Source organism: Bubalus bubalis, chromosome 8 (genome assembly GCF_019923935.1).
Source record: "Bubalus bubalis isolate 160015118507 breed Murrah chromosome 8, NDDB_SH_1, whole genome shotgun sequence".
In the NCBI taxonomy this organism is placed as follows: Eukaryota; Metazoa; Chordata; class Mammalia; order Artiodactyla; family Bovidae; genus Bubalus; species Bubalus bubalis.
The window spans coordinates 111,933,013-111,955,198 of record NC_059164.1 but is presented as its reverse complement, the minus strand read 5'-3'; the positions used below and the strand labels follow the sequence as shown (position 1 = coordinate 111,955,198).

The following is a 22,186-nucleotide window of genomic DNA, read 5'->3' as shown; positions in this document are numbered from 1 at the left end:
TCTGGTTTTGGGGGTAGATGCTCGAGAATTTCCAGGGGGACTCCTGAGGCTCGATCCCGCCTTTGCGTATGCCGAGCCTCCTTCCTCATGACCTTTGTCATGGGCGGAGTGCCTCACGGTGGCTCCCGGAAGTGATAGAATTCCAGTTGAGCTATTCCAGATCCTCACTCAATATGCAATGTGCCGGCTCCCAGCATCTCCCCCTTTTTTATTTCTTAAAACAGCCAGATGCAGCTCAGTCGCGAGCTTCTGAATGTTCTGCCGAAGAATCCTGACAATACAAGGAAGAATGAATATGAGAAGCAAAACTAAAGCACCAGCAGCGATGTATCCAAGGATATTAGACAGAATGTTTTTTCCTGAAATGAAGTCAGAGAAAGTGTGAAAAAAGTCATTAGCTGCCCCAGCGGCAGTAAAATCCAGTCGAGAGTGTTCCAGGGTCTGTATTTGATTATGAAGTTTCCCTAAGTCCAGGCCAATGTCAGAGCTGTTCCAAACACCTGAGATATGATTTTTTATTTTTTCCCATTCATAATCTGTCTCATTTACCTTTAAAGATGTCACGCATATCCACCGGTAATCAGCGTGGCAAGACAAAGCCATTTTCACTTTTAAAGCCTGTAAATCAGTCCCAATATGCATTATTGCCTCTTCTAAGGCGTCTACTCTCATCTCTAATTTCCTATCTATAGCTTCCTGTGTTGTTAGAGTTAGTGAAACATTTTTAGACATGGTATCAACATATTGGGCAGTATGCACTTGTTGAGTCAATGATATTGCTGCCACAGTAACAGAAGTAATTGCGGTTATTAAAGCTGATATTCCTAAAATAAGTAAGCCCACAAATCGTCGCAATCGCATTAAATCCTGAAGTTGTTGTAATACAGCAAGACTATAGTTATATCAATAAGTGGTTACATTATAAGATAAGGTGGACGTTGTAACACTACAAAGGAGCAAACATTATATTGAGGGTTTAAACAAGATGAGAGCATACATTATTCACAGGTCACTACATTGGGTCCACCAGTTTAAAGTCACATGTACATTAAGTTTTCCAGAATCGTTGGTAAAGAGAAAAACATAAGGAGAGGGTAGACAAGCCAAATCAGAATAAGTAGAATTATTTTCTGGTTGGAGTTCGCGCTGCAGCAGCCCCGTCGGTCCCGCCGGGATCTCGATGTTTATCTTGCCTCCCCTTCTGGCGGGCTCCTCTTTTGTGATCGAAGCAATGGGTGAACTGGATGTCTGGGGGTCTGCAACATGGTGAATCAGCCTGTCTAAATTGGAGAATCTGCATCCTGTGGAAAAATATAAGCACATCCTCGACCGATAGTTAATAATGGGTCAGGACCCTTCCATTGTCCTGAGAGGGCCTTCCATTTGACTAATGGTTTTGCATTTAATTGCTCCAGGCACCAATGACGAAGCATTGCAATAGTTCTGGCTGAAATCAGTATTTAGAATATTTATTACGAAAAGAGCATGTTGCAAGATTTGATGGGGAGAACTATACTTAAACTCCCCTTCTTTTAGTTTTTGAATTTGGATTTTTAATGTTTGACGCGCTCTTTTAACAATGGCTTGTCCCTGTGCGTAATAAGGGATGCCTGTATTATGTTTAATTTGAAACTTTATACAAAATTTCTGAAAAGACTTAGAAGTGTAAGCAGGAGCATTGTCAGTTTTCAAAACTTTTGGCAGGCCCAAATATGAAAAACAAGTAAAGAGATGTTGTATTACATCTTTACCTGTCTTTTCAGTACGAGCAGTTGTAATAATAACGTGATAAAAGGTATCTACAGTTACATGAACAAAAGACAGTTTTCCAAATGAAGAGACATGAGTTACATCCGTCTGCCAGAGTATGTTAGGTTTGAGACCATGAGGATTAACTCTTATAGGTATATTATTATAAACAGTGGGGCAGTGTAAGCAAGAACGCACAATCTCTCGAGCAGTCTCTCTGGGAATTTGGAATTGATGTCTTAAAGCAGTAGCGTATTGATGATGAAGTGAGTGAGAGGCTCTGGCCTCCTCAATCACAGTAGCCACTGTATTTCTGGTTAACAAGTCAGCCAAATCATTAAAGGCATTTAAAGGGCCAGGCAATCTGGAATGAGCCCGAATGTGTCCAATGAAAAATATTTTTTTTTCCAAATTTGTTGCTGTAACTTAGTTAACAAATGAAATATGGTAGTTTTATTTTCAGGCAAAACCGCAGTTTCAATGTGTGGAATCAGCCTGACCACATACTGAGAATCAGAGTAAAGATTAAATTCCTCATCTGCAAACATAGCAAAAGCCTCTATGACTGCTGTTAGTTCAGCTCTTTGAGCTGAAGTTTTTTGTGTTTTTAAAACTTTTTGGTGATTTTTAGTAACTATGAAGGCTTTACCATTTGTTGACCCATCAGTAAAGGCTATCTGAGCATTTGGAATAGGAGACTGTTTATATCTGACAGGAAAATTAACTGGATGTCTGGATATAAAATTCAGCAAAGCATGTGAAGGTAAATGATGCAAAAATTTTGACCAAAATAGTTTCCTATAGCAATCTGCCAATTCTCATCAAACATTAGAAGAGCATCAAGTTGTTCTTTATTATATGGAATCACAATTTCTGCTGGTTCTTTACCAAATAATTCAATGCTACGTTTTCTCCCTTTCAATATCAACGTAGCTATCAGTCCTGGATAAGAGGCCACTACTTTTTTAGCCTGGGCGGGGAGATGGACCCATTCTAGGGGGCCATTTTGCCATAAAACTCCTGTAGGTGCTGTTGGAGTAGCTAGGCAGAGGAATTGCCAATTTGTTTGTAAATTAACTCTTTTTACATAGCTATCGGATAAAGCTGCTTCCACTTTTTCTAAGGCCTCCTGAGCCTCAGCAGTTAATTGTCTCTTAGAAGTTGGATCAGGATCCCCGCGTAAAATGTTAAAAAGAGGTTTTAATTCAGCAGTGGTTAATTTTAAATAAGGTCTGATCCAATTAATGTCGCCTAAAAGTTTTTGATAATCATTTAAAGTAATAAGATGATCTTTTCTCAATTTTAATGGGGCATGAGTCACAGTTTCTGAATTGATAACCCGTCCTAAGTAAGTTATGGGCGGATTGACTTGAATTTTCTCTGGGGCAATTTTTAAGCCTCTGTCTGTTAATGCCTGGGTCAAATCCTGGAGGACAGTTTGTAAATGAGCTCTATCAGGATGAGCTATTAAAATATCATCCATATAGTGAATCATATAGACCTGTTCATATTTAGCTCTAACATCTTCTAAAGCAGCATTAACAAATTTTTGACATAGAGTAGGGCTATTTTTCATTCCCTGGGGCAACACTTTCCATTGAAACCTTAAATGAGGCTGTTTAAAATTTTCTGCTGGTAAACTAAAGGCAAATCGCTTTTTATCCTCAGCATTTAAGGGGATGGTGAAAAAACAGTCTTGCAAATCAATTACAATAATATTATATCCTTCTGGGATGGCTACTGGGGAAGGAAGCCCAGGTTGTAAGGCCCCCATATCTTCCATAGTGGCATTAATAGCTCTTAAATCTTGTAAAAGTCGCCACTTGCCAGATTTTTTCTTAATAACAAAAATAGGAGTATTCCAGGGGCTATTGGAGGGCTCAATATGTCCCAATCCTAGTTGTTCAGAAATTAACGCTTTGGCTGCCAGTAGTCCCTGTTCGGGCGCCACCTGCCGGGGACCAGCCCCGGCTGATCCAGGGTATTCGAAGGAGAGACGGCTAGGCGAGGGTCAGGGAATAACTGCTTAATTACACTTTAATTAAGGATACAAAGAGTAATAGAATAAGGATAGCTCAGTGAGGAAATTCAGTGGAGAAAAGCGGCTGAAATAAGGATAGCTCAGTAGGAAAATTCAGTGGAGAAAGAAGCTGAGTGGCTTGGTTTACGCGGAAAATCAATATAACCCGTGACACCAGGTTAGCTCTGACCACGGAGGCCGCAGGCGCCCTCTCGAATAGCGGAAGGTGCCCCACCTTAGACACCTTCTCGAGTGGGTCTTAGAAGCCCAGGCAAATAAATGGTCGCAGAGGACATCCACGCTCCAGATGGACGCTCAGCCAGAAGTTAAAGGGAAGAATGACATGGGGAGACCAAGTTTCAGTGAACAAGGCCCGCACTTTATTTTCCAAAGTAGTTTTTATACCTTAAGGTATGCATAGAGGATAATGGGGGAAGGGGTAGAGTCATGCAGCAAGCCAGGCTTTCTTCCTGCAAACTTATCATATGCAAAAGTTCAGGTGATTGACATCATCTTCTGGCCGGGAGGCCTGTTAACATTTTAAGAAACTTATCTTTCTCTAAAGGTGATTATTCCAAAGTCAGGCGCCAGCCTTCCAAAAAGCATTGGACAAAGCGGCATTTTACATTTCTATACACCCATTATATCAACCAATACACTGCCAAAGACACAGTAGGTAAGGAGTATGGAGACTTAGCAGCAAACATTGGCCCAACAAGTGAAAAACCCTTCACCAATACATTTTCTAATCAATCTTTTAACTACTCAAAGGAATCTGTGTTTAGGCAGTTTAGAACATCTCCTGCCTCTCACAGTTGGGAGGCTCTGAACAATCACATGTGGCCGGAAAAACCCATTCAGGCAGGCTAGAGGATTTCCAAAGGAGTTTGTAGGTTAAACACTGTCACACCCAGGAATTATTAACTGGAGCTGTGAGCTAACTCTTTTTTCAGAGAGAGGTAGTGGGGGACAGCCCCCCGTAAAGTCAGAGGTGTAGGTGAAAGCACAAAGCAGAAAGTAGGCAGACTCTGGTTTTGGGGGTAGATGCTCGAGAATTTCCAGGGGGACTCCTGAGGCTCGATCCCGCCTTTGCGTATGCCGAGCCTCCTTCCTCATGACCTTTGTCATGGGCGGAGTGCCTCACGGTGGCTCCCGGAAGTGATAGAATTCCAGTTGAGCTATTCCAGATCCTCACTCAATATGCAATGTGCCGGCTCCCAGCAATAGGGAAAGCAAAAATGAAGTTGCTTTTACCATTACCACTTTCGTCCTACAAGTTCAATGTACCAGATACAAGAGCAACAAAGATAGCTCTCAAAAATATGATGCCATGTGCAAAAGAATTCAAGCTACTGGAATTCCCAGGGGTTGGACTCTGCACTTCCACTGCAGGGGGCCTGGGTTTGATCCGTGTTGGGGGAGCTAAGAGCCCCGCAGAACAATGCATTCTGCGTTACCCCATTTGGATTTAGTAAAGATACAGAGAACAATGCTAAATCCTGTTACTGAATATAGAAGTAATAAAAATGGGACTTGTATCTCAAATACATGAAGTGGTCAAAATTCAACCAAAAAAATCCAATTAGAAAATGGGCAAAAACATATGGGCAGACATTTCAGAGAAAAGGATATACAGATGGCAAAGAAGCACTTGAAAAAGCATCATCATCATTACCCGTCAGGGAAATGCAAATTGGAACCACAGTGGAGTATCACTACACACCTAGAGCATGACTAAAATTAAAAAGGTGATAACACCAAAACCTGGTGAGGATACAGACAAACTGGGTCACTCGTGCACTGCAGCTGGGAACGTAAAGTGGCACAAGCACTCTGGGAAACCGTTTGGTAAGTTCTTACAAAACTAAATGTATGCTTATCTATGGGATGGTTCATTTTGTGTGTCAACTTGACTGGGCCACGGGGTGCCCAGATACCTGATCAAATTTGGTGGGTCTGTGAGGGTGTTTTTGGATGAGATTGATGCCAGGGGAAGTCAGTTGCCGTGTCATGAGGATGCCCTGTTGTGTCGGAATCAGGCCTCCTGCCAACAGCTCATGAGGAATAGTCCTTTTTTCTAGCAGTCGTGAGAGTGAGCAGATTAGAGCGGCTCCTCCCACCCCAATTGAACCATCAGATGGTTGCAGTCCCAGCTGACATCTTACCCACAGCCTCATGAGAGACTCTGAACCAGAATTGCCCAGTTCAGCTGCACCCAGATTCCAGAGTCTGAAATTTGCACGATATGATGAAGACTTACTGCTCTAAGGTGCTAAGTTTGGGGGTGTGTTGTTAGGCACCAATATCAAGTTAATATCAAGTCCTTCTACCTTCAACCCCACACTGCCCTAGCATCAACCAAGCCCCTGGAACACTTTGGGGAATGACACAAAAGACGATGACTGGGCAATGAGAGAGAAACCCAAAGACACAAAAAGTTCTGAAAATTGACATCAGCGTGGATGGCAGGGGATTGCTGAAGGAAAGACAGGGAGGAGAAGTGAGCAGTGGTGGGAAGGATACATGAGACTGAAGGCTGAAGTAACGGTTCAAAAATTCAAGGGCCTTATACAGACACGAAATCTGTAGGTGAGCTGGGAGAGAGGGTCAGCTTTGTCCTACATTACAGGTTATTTGAAAGTGATTGCAACTGAAAAGCTGCTGCTGAAATCTGGGCTTCATCTTAAGGTAGAGACTTCAGGGACCTTCCAAGTTGGAGCCAAGAAATGATGGTCCTTTTTGGAAAAGGAGGATGGTTATGGTATAAAGGGGGACGTGTACAGTTGAGCAGGACTGATGACTCTCCTGAGTCAGAATGGCAGCCTGTCTGAGTGGAATTGTAAAGAACTTTGGTAATTACACATTCCCATTGTCACCTGGGGGTATAGCTCAGTGGTAGAGCATTTGACTGCAGATCAAGAGGTCCCTGGTTCAAGTCCGGGTGCCCCCTTTGGGAGTTCCCTTTTCCTCCTTGTGCTGAATTGACACTATGGAGTCTTAGAGACCACTCTCAAAGGAGAAGCCGGCTGGAATACCCAGATGGCCACCCTTATGATTCAGGCTCCAGTCAGACACTCAGCACTACCTTGATCAAGGACAAGACCAAACCCATCCCCTGTTTCCTGGGGCCCTAGTGGTTTCAGATTCTGTATTATCTAGGGTCCAGTCCAGAGACAAAAACCGCACTGGTCATTTTAACAGAATTTAATATAAATAATTGCTACTCTGTGTGTCAGTTTCCTAGGGCTGCTGTAACAAAGTGCCACAAAATAGATGGCTTAAAACAACAAGCATTTACTGTCTCACAGTTATGGAGGCTACAAGACTGAAATCCAGGACTGGGGTCCCTCTGCAGACTCTCAGGGAGGCACCTAACTGGCTTCCTCCTAGCATCTGGTGGTGGCTGGCAATCCTCAGCATTCCTTGGCTTGTAGACACATCACACCAATCTCAGCCTCCGTGTTCACATGGCTGCATTCTCCCCGTGTGTCTCTCCTCTTCTTAAAAGGACTCCATCTGACTGGATTAAGGGCCCACTCGAATCCACTGTGATCTCGTCTTAACTAACCACATCTTTGACGCCCTTTTGTGAGTAAGGACACATTCTGAGGTTTGGGAGGCTAGGATTCAACACATCTTTCTGGGGAGGGGGACAAAATTGAATCAGAAATCAGAGAACTGAAAGGGCGAGGGGAAGCCTAAGTATCAGGGAGGGAGGATCTGCAAGAAGCCTCTCCCACTCCAGGGCTGTGGACATGGTAAGAGGAGAATGAAGTCTGGTCTTACAAGTCCGGGGAGAATCTCTGTAGATCTGGGACTCCTACCCCTAGGGAGGTGCTAGTGTCCCTGGGGAGACCCGACAAAGCTAGCCTGTGAGCACCAATCTGCAGGTGGCAATCTTCTGGGATGGACTGTCACTGCCAGGTGAGACAGACAGGAACCCAGCGGGCAGGAAGGACAGCTACTCTTGCCCAGCAGCGTCCCCCAGAGCCCTGGGGCAGGACCAACCAGGCAGCCAGCTGGCAAAGGACAAGAGAGGTTTACAGAGACCAGATCCCAAAGCAGGACATGGGAACGCGGACTGAGAGCTTAGAGACAGTCACTGCTTCCGACAGTTCATCTCGCCCAACAGTGAAAGGGTTGACTCTATGGAGATTTGGGGCAATGAGAGAGAAGCCAGCCTGTGTCCTAGGGTGTGGCATTGTGCAGAGACCTCTGACCCATATCCGGTCCACGTGTGTCCTGTCTCCAAGTTGTTGTATGCTTGGCCAGGCCACTGGGGACTTTGGGTTTCAGGCACTCAGCACTAAAACCTCTATTGGTCCTTCCAGCCTCAGGGCAATGCTCCCCAGGTTACGCCCTCCTCCAGGACTGACAGTGCAGAGGTTATGAGCTCTGGGAGAAAGGAACCTGTTGCTTCTACTGGGTCAGGGAGGTGAGTTAGCAGTAGAGCAGGTCAGGCCACCCAGCAAACCCATCCTGATGGGCACCTCGGGCAGCTCGGGGTGTGGCAGCACAGGCAAAGATGCTAATTGGACCTGGCTAGCATGGCAGGGGGTATAGCTCAGGGGTAGAGCATTTGACTGCAGATCAAGAGGTCCCCAGTTCAAATCTGGGTGCCCCCTACTCTTTTAGTCACTTAAAGTGGGAGAGTTCCAATTTTCTCTCCTCTTGCTGGTTCTTGCTTCTGTAGCAGGTGCAGAGGAGACCCCTCTGACCCTAGCAAGGCTGCTCTGCTCAAATGATGCATTTGTCCTCCTCCTCTGATCCTCCCCAGGTCTTCCATGAGACCCAGTGTGTACGCTGATCTCCTGGCTGAAGATGAGGACTTTGTCCTTTGAAGGTAGCAAGAGAGAAATCTGAGATCACCGACAGAGGAAGAATAGCTGAACTGCTGTGACTTCTCAACAATTGCAAAAGAAGCCAGAAGCTACCGCAGTAACACAAGCAATATGTCGAGAGGAGACAACAGCCAGCTTAGAATTCTATTCCCAGCCAAACCATTCTTTGCGAACAGACGCAAGCTGTTGGAGAGCGTACGGCCAACAGACGCTCACTAAAGAAAATTCTAAGATACATGCTTTGGAGAAAAGTAAAATGATTCCTTATGGGAGCTCTGAGATGCAAAAGGGATGTTGAACAATGAAACTGGTAGATATGCTAGTAGATCTAAAAGTCATTGCCCAAAGAATGTTCATGTTTAATTTATACACTTTTTTTTAAAGATAGAATGAAAATACTGGCTAACAATAATATTTTAGGAAAGCGCTGACAAGAATTAAGATGTCTTTATGTCATCTGGGAAGAAGATGAAGATACTAACTTTAGAGTTTTAAGGTTTACATGCAGAAATTTCTAGTATATCATTCTAAAAGCTGTAATTTTGCCAAGCAAAAGGGGGTATGGAAATGGAGGGTATATATTGGTAGTCTTGCTAAGCACTCATTAATTCTAATATTTTGTTGATTCTTTTAGATTTCCTATGCAGATGATCATGTCATCTAAGAAATTTGAAATTTCTATTTCTTCTTTACAATCTTTATTTCTCCTCTTTTTCTTTCCTTATTATAATGACTAGGACCACAAATATCATGTTGAATTAATGTGTTGATGGTGGAGATCTTATTTTATTCTAATTTCAAATGAAAACTTTTCAACATTTCACCATTAAGTACATGTTGTGGACTATACTTTTTGTAAATGGTCTTTATCACAGTAAGGAATTTTACTTCAATTTCTAGTTTGCAAAAAAACTTCTTTTATCATGGATCAATGTAGAATTTTCTCAAAACCACACCTTTTTTGTATCTATTGAGATACTCGTATAATTTTTCTCCTTTAGTCTAGTAACATGGTGAATTACACTTATTGTATTTTATAAAATTAAACACAAATTTGCATTCCAGATATTAACCTACTCATTTTGATATATTTGTGGATTCAGTTAGACAATAATTAAACTTTTTTGCACAGCACCTGTGTTTATGCATGATATTGACATATATTTTTATACTATTCTTGCTGGGTTTTGGTATCAAGTTTGTGCTAGTCTCATAAAAGAAATTTTAGAATATATACATTTTTTTCTATTCTTAGAAAGATTTTTATGTAAAAATAAAGTTATTTCTCATTAAGTATGTGATAAAACTCACCAGTAAAACCCTTATCTGAATTTGGGGGAGGGGGAATTTCAAATAACTGTTTTAATAAAATAACTATTTAAGACTTAGAGGACTAGTCATCTTTTCTGTTTCTTCCTGTGTCAGCTTTGGTAAGTTGTAGTGTTTTTAAAGTACTTGCTAAATTTCCACATAACGTAATCATAAAGTCCTTGTATTCTTAAAACATGATGGATGGATTCAGACTCTAGATGGTAACTGAGTGACCTTGGCAAACATGTTTAACTCTCTCAGTCTTAGCTTTGTCATATATAAAATGGGCATGATAATACAAATGAGAAAAATAATAGAGCCTAGTTTGTGGAGTTTTGTGAGAATAAATAAATTTAGTATTTTTTAAGTCTATAGAATAGTGCCTTTCACATGGTAAGTTCTTTGTACAGGTTTGTTAGATTTAAAATTTTGTACATTAGTTTTCATAATGTTCTATGATTATTATTTTGAAGTCTAAAGATTGTGCAGCTTTTCTTTCTAATTCCTGCTTTTGGTTAATTTTGTCTGCTGTCTTATTTTTCTTATCAGTTTCATCAAAAGTTAATTTTGCTCTTCAAAGGCAAACTTTTGGTTTTGGCAGTCATCTCTGCTGTGTTTGTTTTGCATTTCATTGATTTCTTTTCCTGTATTTCCTTTGTTTCTCATAGTATTCTTTAATCCAGTTTTCCCCCTAACTTTTTAGATGGATTCTTTATTTATGTTTGTTCTTCTTTTCTAGTATATTCCTCAAAGCTGTATTTCTCTAAATGGTGATTTAGTATCTGTCAGTGGATAAACAGATAACAAAAATGTTGTATGTCTATATACACAGTGGATTTTTATTCAGTCATTAGAAAGAAGGAAATCCTGCTGTCCACAATAACATGGATGGAACTGGAGGGCATTGTGCTAAGTGAAATAAGCCAGGCAGGAAAAGACAAATACTGTATGGTATCATATGTGGAATCTAAAATAAAAACTTGAGGACTTTTTTTCTTGAAGAAACAAAACAATTCAACTTCATTTTTAAAAAACGTTTGGTGGTGTCACACAGCATAAGGGATTGTGTTTCCCTGACCAGGGATCAAACCTGTGCCCCCTGCATTGGGGTCAGAGTCTTAACCACTAGACCACCAGGGAAGTTCCCAGCTGTGAGTTCTTGCAGTGACTGTTTTCTTTCAGTTCACCTGACTCAGGATCCCGGCCCAAAGACAGAGACGCTTCTCCCAGTGTCTCTACTTCAGGTGGCGCAGAATCCTGACGTTCACCCCCCTGGTCCTGAGAGGCTTCCACGAGTTCCATGAGCATCCCAGTTGCCTCTTTTGGACTGAAAAATTCACACTCAGGGCCAAAGCAGCCTGTAGTTTGGAGCTTTAACTTCCTGTTTTCCCATCATTTTCAAATCTCCACCTCGCATTGTCTGTCTAAAGTTAGCTCTTTGATTCTTTTAATGAGCTGCTTTTAATAGTTTTGCAGCCTTTTAATTTGTCTTCATAGGAAAGAGTGCTCCAAATTACCTTGTGCATTAAGGAATGCTGTGCTGTGCTTAGTCGCTCAGTCATGTCTGACTCTTTGCGACCCCATGGACTGTGGCCCACCAGGCTCCTCTCTCCATGGGATTTCCCAGGCAAGAATACTGGAGTGGGTTGCCATTCCCTTCTCCAGGGGATCTTCCTGACCCAGGAACTGAACCCAGGTCTCCTGCTTTGCAGGCTGATTCTTTACTGACTGAGCTACAAAGGAATCTTTTATACCATTTATTCTTTTGTTTTGTTTTACTAAGTTTTTTTTTCATTACTAACATTTTTCTCATTTATTCATTGCCTGAACATATAAGTATTCATTGAGCATCTACCTCATCTAAATACAATGAAAAACGTAAAATGGAAAACAAAGAACACACCATCCCTGCCTTCTTGGAGCTTATAGTCAATCTATTAGAGGAGAAATGACATCACATAGTCATACCAAGTGATGTAAGAGACAGTGCTGAGAAATATAATGCATTTAACAATAAGCATATGTAGTCTTCTGAAATCGAGTTAAGGGAGTAGTAGGAGAGGCACAGCATAACAGAACTAGAGTTCCTAGTCAGTTCAATAAAGGAGCAAAAAGTTCAACTGGAAATTTTTTAATACTATCATTATTTGCCAAAGACATGATTGTGAATATAGACATAGAATCTGATATGCTATTAGAACTAATAAATTAATACGAAGTTTGCCAGAAGCATGGTGAGTAAACAAAAATCCATTCTATTTCTCCATGCTAGTAGAAAAAAAGAGAAAATATAATTTTAACATGGGTCCTTATACCATTTATATGTCTTAAATATTTCATCTGGACTTTTAGATACATTGTTTTGGCCACCTGATGCAAAAAGCCAACTCTTTGGAAAAAACCCTGATGCTGGAAAAGATTGATGATGAGGGCAAGAGGAGAAGGGAGCAACAGAGGATGAGATGGTTGGATGGCATCACTGACTCAGTGGACATGAGTTTGAGCAAGCTTTAGGAGATGGTGAAGGACAGGAAAGCCTGGCGTGCTGCAGTCCTTGGGGTTGCAAAGAGTTGGACACGACTTAGCAACTGAACAGCTACTTCTAGGCATTCTCACTAAGGAAATACAATAGAAAGTGTGGGGTACTTCCCTGGGAGTCCAGTGGTTAAGACTTTGCCTTCCAATGCAGGGGCATGGGTTCCATCCTGATGGGAGAACTAAGATCCCACATGCCTCATGGCCAAGAAAACAAAACATGAAACAAAAATAGTATTGTGACAAATTCAATAAAGACTTTAAAATTGGTCCTCATCAAAGGAAAAAAAAAAAAAAGAAAGAAAATGCGGTAGGAGAAAAAGGAGGGTGAAGTGGTCAAATCTGTTGTGGGAGCAACACCTTGAGAAATTCCCAGGGAGAGGAAAGAGGTTTTGCTTTTACCATGGTTTTCCAATCTTTACAGTCACCTCTGGAAACTAGGAAGACATATAAGCACCCTCCATACTTCTCAAGGGGTAGCAGCAAGAGCAAACAGCTAGCCTTCTGCCTGGAGGCTACAGTGAGGTTGAGGAGATGAGAATGTGCAGTCTGCACACCGGCCAGGAAGGACAAGAGTCCCCTGGGGGAGTTGGGGATGGGCTTCAGCCCCCTGAAGAAGAGCACTTCTTCAGCCTCTTCGGAGAAATATGACCCCCTAATCTACTGTCTGTATGATGGTCAGGGGAGAATACTTGGAGCTGTTCCTAGTGTGAACCCTGAATTTTGGTAACAAGACATAGCATGTCAATTTAATGTTCAAATGTGGGAGGGAAGGGAAGGGGCTGAAATTACAGCCTCTGCTTCAGTAACTGAAAAATGTCAGCAAAGCAGGGGGCACCTGGATTTGAACCAGGGACCTCTTGATCTGCAGTCAAATGCTCTACCACTGAGCTATACCCCCAGGCCTGTGTTCAGTGTTAATTGCACCTCTTGATCTGGGCACCTGACTTTCTTACAGCCCTGTTCCTGGGAGCAGGCAGCTTGTCCCACGACAGCCTGGCTCTCCCTGCCATCACTCACTCACTCATCCACCCCTAAACACCTACTCACCAGCTTCTGTGTGCCAGACACACCCCTCTCCTTCCATTTCTCTGGCTCTGTCTACCTTGGCTACCCCAGTGCCATGTGCCTTGCGATGGGCAGTCAGTGGCTTTTCCCACCTAACAGAACTGTGGTCCCCTCGTCCTCTTCTGCACTAGGGTGCTGAGGAGCAGAGTGGGCCCTGCCCAGGCAGGGGAGCAGGGACAAGAACCTGGCCAGGACTCCACCCTCAAGGACAGCTGACCCCCTCCTTCTCCCTTTACCATGCGCTTCATTCTCTCAGCCCCCTTCATCTGCTCAACCTGCAAATATGGTGGAGAAATAAGGTGAGTCAGCTCTGGATTCCCTCTCTAGAAGGAAATTGATTTGCGGAGGGGGTGGAACACCATGAGAACTTGCTGGTAAATTCCCAGGCCATGGAAGACGGTAGGCAACAAGCTTCATAGCGGAGGGCAGGCGACTCTGCATGAGCAGTGGGAACAGGGAAGCAGCTAGGGATGAGGGTCCTCTCATCTGAAAGGGTGGGTGTTGGTGTGGCAGAGAGCTGGACTCCCCATCCCCGCCACTGACAGAGAAGCCCAAGCAGGCTTTGAGTCCCCCATCAACTCTTCCCAGGGCCCCTTCCTCTCCCCATGGAAGCGTCTCCAGGAGAGTCTACGAGGCCCATGGGCTTTGGTGGTGGTCGTGGTTTAGTCTCTAAGTTGTGTCCGACTCTTGCTACCCCATGGACTGTAGCCCACCAGGCTCCTTTGTCCATGGGATTCTCCAGGCAAGAACACTGGAGTGGGTTGCCATGCCCTCCTCCAGGGGATCTTCCCGACCCAGGGATCAAACCTGGGTCTCCTGCATTTCAGGCAGTTGGGGAAGTAGCTATTTTGTCCAGAAATACTGAAGAGGGACCTAGTCCCCATGGACTATTTTGTGGCAAGTTTTCCTGGCACCTGAAGTGACTGCACACCTACTGTGCCCTCTGCATCTCTTAAGGCCACTGGGACCCACCTCCTTCCATTGATATTTTCAGATTAAGCTTCCATGTGGGAAGGGGGAGGGGGTGGGAAGAGTGGGGAGAGCAGGGGGAGGGGTGGGAGTTGGCACCAGCTCCAGCACAGCTGACGGAGCTGGAACTGGCCCCTGACCAGGTGTCCTGGGGCCCAACCCCTTACATGAGCCCTCTCCCTGTCCAGGTGAGCCCAGGTCAGCCCAGCCTGGGGGGCACTTTCCCTGGCAGCACAGCCTGGCAGAGACCTGGCAGGAGGTCACTGGGCAGCTCCTGCTCCACGTCAGACCCCCAGCCTGCAGTCTCCACCCCATGATGCTGCCTGCCACTCCAGGCACCCCCAGAAAGGGGACTTCTTTGACAAGCTCTGCTAGGAAACGGGCCTAAGGGACTGAAGTAGCAAAGAGCATGCATCCTGGGCTTGGAGGGACAGGCCCAGGGGAGACAGCGCTCCGTGGGCTCGGCCCTTGGGAGGAAGGGCCACCAAGAGGAGACACCCTGAGGACAGTCTGTGAGAGAGACCAAGCCACAGAGACACTGTGATACGAAGGGGTAGCTCTCCCGAATTGTTCTAGTTAGTAAAGCAGAGTCGAAATGTTCAGTATGTTCAGTTACTCAGTAAAGCAAAACATGGGTTCCAAGCTCTGTGCGACTGAAGAGAGTTCTTAGGACTTCCCTGGTGGTCCAGTGGCCGAGATTCCGCACTCCAATGCAAGGGGCCCAGGTTTGATAAGCAGTCAGGGAATTAGATCCCACATGCTGCAACTAAGACCCAGTGCAGCCAAATAAATAAATAAATGTTTAAAAAGAGAGAGAGAGGGTTCTCGCTGAGCCGCAATCACAAGAACCGCTCCTCTGATGGGAGAGAGGACAGAGAGGAGCAGGCAGAGGGCCCTCCACCCATTTGTTGCAGAAAATGTTCAAAGGATGCTTTATGTTGGAGAAGAACCTGACAGTTTTTACATTGCTACACCATAAAACAGAAATATTTTGACTTTTACTTAACAAATTTCATGAAATGTTTCATTATTATATCATATTTTCAACCATTAAAGAAAACTGTCATCTTTAGGTTGGTGGTGTGGCTTTTAGTTAGACAAAAATTTCTCAGATATGATGCCAGAAACTCGATTGATTTGTCTTCAAAATTAAGAACATCTGCTCTTTGTAAGACACCATTAGGAGAATGAAAAGACAAGTCACAGTCCGGAAGAAAGTATTAGCAAGCCATAGCTGATACAAGCCCAGCACCATAGTATGTTCACAACTCGTCATAAGAAGACAAACCACCCAAATGAAGAAATGGATGAAAGATGTGAGCAGATACTTCACTACAGAAGATATATGATGGCAATAAGCACCCAAAAATGCCATCAGCGTCATTAGTAGTTAGAGAAATGCACATTAAAACCACATGAGTTACTACATGAGTTGGGCTGAAAAGTTCATTCAGGTTTTCCCATAATATTGCATGGAGATAACTGAACAAACTTTTTGGCCAACCCAATACTACATTACATTAGAACATAAATGAGAAAGATTGACCATAACAAGTGTTGGTGAGGATGTGGGGAGACCAGAAGATTCATACGCTACTGTGCAAACACAAAATGGTATAACCACTTTGGAAAACAGTTCGGCAGTCTTAAAAAATGAAACGAACTCCTAGCATAGGATCTAGCTGTTCCACTCCTAAGTACTTAGCTGAGAGAATTGAAAGCATTTATCCATGTGCTTGTGCACAAAAGTCACAGTAATGTTTTCGGTAAAGCCAAAAATTGAAACAACTCAAATGTTTATCCACAGGTGAGGGAATAAACAAATTGTGGTGTATGCATGAAATGGAACATTTCTCCTCAATAACAATGAATGATCAATACACACTACAATAGGCTTGCATCGCAAATAATTATCTTGAGTAAAAGAAACCAGACCAGAAGAGAGAGAGTGTATGCACAGAGAGAGAGCGTACAGATGGCTTGATTCCATTTATATGAAATTCTAGAAAATTAATTTTCAAAACTCAAATGAATCTGTGGCAAGGTCAGTGGTTGCCTGGGGTGTTGACAATAGTCTAAGGGACTATTAATAGTATTTTAATAGCATCCATCTGGTCAAAACTATGGTATTTCCAGTGGTCATGTATGGATGTGAGAGTTGGACTATAAAGAAAGCTTAGTGCCAAACAATTGATGCTTTTTAACTGTGGTATTGGAGAAGACTCTTGAGAGTCCCTTGGACTGCAAGGAGATCCAACCAGTCCATCCTAAAGGAAATCAGTCTTGAGTATTCACTGGAAGGACTGATGTTGAAGCTGAAATTCCAATACTTTGGCCACCTGATGCGAAGAACTGACTCATTGGAAAAGACCCTGATGCTGGGAAAGATTGAAGGCGGGAGGAGAAGGGGATGACAGAGGATGAGATGGCTAGATGGCATCACCGACTCAATGGACATGAGTTTGAGTAAACTCCAGGAGTTGGTGATGGACAGGGAGGCCTGGCGTGCTGCAGTCCATGGAGTTGCAAAGAGTCAGACATGACTGAGCAACTGAACTGAACTGAATAGTATGGAGAGAAAAAGCAGAGGAAAGGCAGGTTCTGGGCTCCACTTTGGACACACGTGCCGGTTCATCTCCCCCCCACCCACCTTCCACTAATCTCTGCAGCCTCCCCTCCCCTTGCCCCCCATCAGCACTGTCAGCACGAGGCAGAGCATTTGTTTTCATGCCTAGAAGGGGCACTGGCTGCTCCTGTCCACCCATCTTATGGGGAAAACAGAAGAAAGCAAGGGATTTAGGTCAACCCTTGGAGTCATCTGTGCTTATGGGGTCCACAGCCTCTGGGTGCCTCCCCGCTTCGCATCTCCCTGAGCCTCTCATTATGGTTTTAATGTACATTTCTCTAATTATTAATGATGCTGATGGCATTTTTGGGTTCTTATGAGCCTCTCGGGGAGGTCATCCCAGCTCCCCGAGGCCAGGTGAATGGTGGATATCAGCCTCCCTCTCTTCTGACCATCTCTCAAGCTATTAGCCAGTCTTTGCTACCCCTCACTCCCAGGACATGGTCCCCACCTGCTCATCTCCTTTTGGCTGCCACACTGTCTTTCAAGAACTTCTTTTCAAAAGTTCCCACTTGCTACTGGCACAGCCCACTTTGCACCCCTTCACTGGGCGAAGGCTGGGTGGCCCCCAGAGGCTCCATCTCCAGCCTGGATGCAGCAGCCTCTGCTCCCCCTTCTCCACCTCTCTGGTAGTGCTGGGTGGCCTCTGCATCCATGCTGGTGGGCCTCCCATCCCTGGTTCCCCAGCGCCTTGACCTCAGCTCCTTGTTGGCCAGAGGACACAGCCGGGACTGGTCATCCCTAGAAACTGCCCCCCAATCGTGGCCTCTGCTGGTCCCTACCCCACTACAGCCTCCTCTCCTCCCCACCACCATCCCCTTGCTCTAGCCCTCTGTCTTCTGTTCTCCCAGCTGCTCACCTCTTCCTGGCTTCCGCCCACCTTCCCACCCATACCGACACCAAGGTAGATCACCCACCTCCACTGACTGTGCCCTCAGTCTAATCACCTGCTCATTACATCAGTCAAACCCAGGACTCCTGTCTTCCCTATGTGTTTCTGAATCTCTGCAATAAGTCCCCTTGGTGCAAAACTGAGCCCTCTCCTTACAGAGCCCAATACATACCTGTTGGGTTACCCCCTCACCCCGGTGGGACCTCAGCCTGCAATTCATCAGGCTCCCTGCCTTCCTTCTAGGGGTGAGGCACCCTGGGGCAGTCATTGATAACCTCCCTTCTAGGGCCCAGCTTCACATGAGCCTGCTTTAGAACCAGGGACCTCTCCCTGTGCTGAGGTCTGCACCCCAATGTCTAGATCTCATGAGGTGCCTTTGCTCTCAGGAGGTATCCTACAGGAACTTCACCCTCTGGCCAACACCCTTCCCCAAACCTCCCTCTGCTGACCTTGGGTCAGCTCTATGCCCTCTCAAGCTACCTCGATCATCCCGTTTGGGGAAGGACACCCAGGACAGTAGGGAGGATGGAGGGGATGAAGCTGTTGTGAGTACTGGCCTCTGGGGGACCTGAGTTATTGTGTGAAAACAAAAGGGACACCTAGCAAGGGAACAGGGGCTTCCCAGGGGGCGCCAGTGGTAAAGAATCTGCCTGCCAATGCAGGAGACCCAAGATACGTGGGTTCAATCCCTGGGTTGGGAAGATCCCCTGGAGTAGGAACTGGCAACCCACGTCAGTATTCTTGCTTGGAAAGTCCATGGATAGAACAGCCTGGTGGGCTACATTCCATGGGGGTCACAAAGGATTGGAGCAAGAGAACCAAGTGAGCATATGCTGCTGCTGCTGCTAAGTCGCTTCAGTCGTTTCTGACTCTGTGCAACCCCATAGACGGCAGCCCACCAGGCTCCTCTGTCCCTGGGATTCTCCAGGCAAGAATACTGGAGTGGGTTGCCATTTCCTTCTCCAGTGCATGAAAGTGAAAAGTGGAAGTGAAGTCGCTCCGTCATTCCCAACTCTTAGCGACACCATGGACTGGAGCCTACCAGGCTCCTCCGTCCATGGGATTTTCCAGGCAAGAGTACTGGAGTGGGGTGCCATTGCCTTCTCCAGTGAGCATATGAGCATACTGTAATAATAATAACAACAACAGAAGAGCAGCAGGAATCCTAGGGCCCTGGAATCAAAGAGAACTGGGGTTGACTCCAGTCCTGAGTTTCAATCCTGGTTTTAACCACTTACTAGCAGTGGGATCATGTATAAGTCATTTCACTTCTATGAGCTTCTAATTCCCTATCTTTAAAGTGGGCAGCAGAGGATGAGATGGCTGGATGGCATCACGGATTCAACGGACCTGAACTTGGGCAAACTCTGGGAGATGGTGAGGGACAGGGAGGTCTGGCATGCTGCAGTCCGTGGGGTTGCAAGGAATCAGACACGACTGAGTGACTGAACAACAACAGAATGGGAAAACCAGTAGTACCTGTTCTGGTGCTTATGTGGATGTTAAATGAAACAGGTCACTTAGAAGTCCCTGGAACAGAGTAAACATTCAACAAACATTAGCTCTCAGGACTATTGCTAAAATGTTATAAAATTTTAAAAACAAATGCAGTATCTATGGCCAAGTGAAAGTGTAAGTCACTCAGTCGTGTCTGACTCTTTGTGACCCCATGGGCTGTACAGTCCATGGAATTCTCCAGGCCAGAGTACTGGAGAGGGTAGCCTTTCCCTTCTCCAGGGGATCTTCCCAACCCAGGGATCAAACCCAGGTCTCCTGCACTGTAGGAGGATTCTATCAGCTGAGCCACCAGGGAAGATTCCTTAACAAACTCCCTATCCATCACAAGGCTCCTTAAAACGGAAAGGAATTTGAAATGACCTAAATATTCAAGCTTTAGGTAACCACACAAGTCAGGTGTATCAGAGGATGACATGGAAAACCCCTCCCTGTCTTTCCAGCCTGGCTCCATGACCAAGCTCTTTTGCTGGCCTGGCGGGACTGTTCCACACTGTCCACCCCCAGAATCTACCAACCAGACCCTTCTGGTCTCAAACGACTGTTGGTTAAGCCAAGGTCACGTGTCACTGTGTCTGTAGAGACCCCCACTCCCCCACTGCCTCCTGCTCTGACTCCCCCGGGGCCTCATGCACACCTCCACCATCACACACGTCTCTATATTCCTGATGGCTGGACCCGCACTGGGAAGCAAGGCCGGGGCCAGGACCGCTGGCGTGAATCGTGGCAGACACCATCAGCGCAGCCACACTTGGCCTTCACCTTGGAGGTCTTGGCGATTCGAGGAGGAGCATCAGAGCTTGTGGTCCTCTCCGTGCAGTGACTGATGGAGCCTGAGGAGGAGAGAAACGGGTGGTGAAGTGTCTTGGGTGTTTGCAGCCCTGTTCTAGGAAAAGAGGGATGTTCCCAGGGTATCTGGGTGGGAAGGGGTGGGTGACAACGCAGTTTCATGGAGGTGGGGTGTGCTTGCCTCCACCTGGAGAGCCTTCCAGGGGGCCCCCCAGATGGCTGCTCTCCCTGCAGGACGCCAGGGTTGCTGTCAAGCTCCTGGGTTTAATTCCTATTTCAGTCTGGGCAAGGGGAAGCCATCGGAGGTTTGGAGCGGCAGGGGAACGAGATCAGACCCATGGTTTTGGAATCTCGCTCCGGCCACTGTGGGGAGAATGGACTCGAGAAGAGGACAGTGCAACCCAGGAGATGAGGCTGGAGACAGTTGGTGGGGTGGGGAGCGTTCTGAAGAAGGAGCTGCTGGGAGTCAGTTGCTGGGTGTGAACCCGGAGGAGGAGAGTCAGGGGCCCGCTAGGATCTTTGTGGGGCAGCTGGGCGGGTTTGGGCTCCTGTGCTCCACTGCAGTAGGGTTAGGAAGGAGCAGACTGGGGTGAGGGTGGGATAAATTAAGCTAGAGCTTCCCATTAGGTAACCCAGGGAAGGTAGGTATTCAAGTCTGGAGGGTAAGGAGTGGTCCAGGCTGGGGACGTAAATCATCGACCTAAGTCACTGACATGTCACAGGAATTTGAAGCCACAGGACTAAGAGGTGAGAAGTCAGGCCAGGATACCGCCCTGGGTGTCCCAATATTTCCAGGCTGGTGGAAGAGGAGAGCTAGACAGGAAGGCAGAGAAATAGCATCCCGTGGGGCAGGATGGAAGCAAAGTGAGGTGTCTGGAAAACTTAGCCTTCACAAGTTTTGAGGATGGCGTGGTCATCCTTGTAAAAGTGCAAGAGGCTAAGTAGAGAGCAGAGAGAGCTGGTCTCTGCTGTCAGCAAAATATTACTCAAATACAGGTCACTGATGACCTTGATGAAGGCCATTTCAATGGACCAGGTATTAATAAAATGAAAACTGGACTGGACTGGGATATAAGAAAGTGGAGTCGGCAGGTACAGACAATTCTTCTGAGTCGTTTTCTGGGAAATGGGAGCAGAGAAGCTGGGCAGGAACTAGAGGGGTCATGGATCAAGAGAGGCTTTTTCAAAAGTAAGTGCTAGGGCTTTCGAGATGGCTCAGTGGTAGAGAGTCCATCTGCCAATACAAGAGACACGGGTTTGATCCCTGGCCTGGGAAGAACCCACATGCCACGGAACAGCTAGGTACGCACACCACAACTACTGCACCTGAACTCTAGAGCCTGGGGGGCTGGATATGCTGAGCCCACACGCGGCAACTACTGCAGCCCACGCACCCTAGAGACTGTGCTCTGCAACGAGAGAGGCCACCGCAGTGAGAAGCCTGAGCACCACGACTAGAGAGTAGCCCCTGCTCGACACAACTAGAGAAAGCCTGCACGGCAGCAATGACCCAGCACTGCCAGAAATAAATATTAAAAAAAAAAAAAACAAAACCCAAAGCCTCAATCAGGGACTTCCCTGGTGGTCCAGTGGTTAAAAAGGTGGGTGATATTAAGGCACGTGGTGCACCTAAGACAACAATCCTGTAGAGAGGAATTAAACGTTGATGCAGGAGAGAGAAAACGCAGTGGGTTCCTTGAGGAGGCAAGAAGCGAGTTTAATTCACAAGTGATAGATTGACCTTGACAGATGAGAATGAAAACATTTCTTCTTAACAGAGGCGAAGGCAGCTGCTATGAATGCAGACAGACTGGTTGCTTGGAATTAATGGGAGAAAGGTGGAAATAGTTTTCATCTAATTGCATCCATTG

The 22,186-nt window shown here is 45.6% G+C and overlaps 3 non-coding genes across 3 annotated transcripts; 2 read left to right on the top strand and 1 right to left on the bottom strand.

Moving 5' to 3' along the window:
* Window positions 1-6,647: 6,647 nt before the first annotated feature.
* TRNAC-GCA lies at window positions 6,648-6,719 on the top strand. Its single transcript has one exon. It is a non-coding gene; the product is annotated as a tRNA-Cys (tRNA).
* Window positions 6,720-8,322: 1,603 nt separating this feature from the next.
* Window positions 8,323-8,394, top strand: TRNAC-GCA. The gene has a single exon. It is a non-coding gene; the product is annotated as a tRNA-Cys (tRNA).
* A 4,891-nt stretch (window positions 8,395-13,285) lies between these two features.
* Window positions 13,286-13,357, bottom strand: TRNAC-GCA. Its single transcript has one exon. It is a non-coding gene; the product is annotated as a tRNA-Cys (tRNA).
* Between the last annotated feature and the right edge of the window lie 8,829 nt (window positions 13,358-22,186).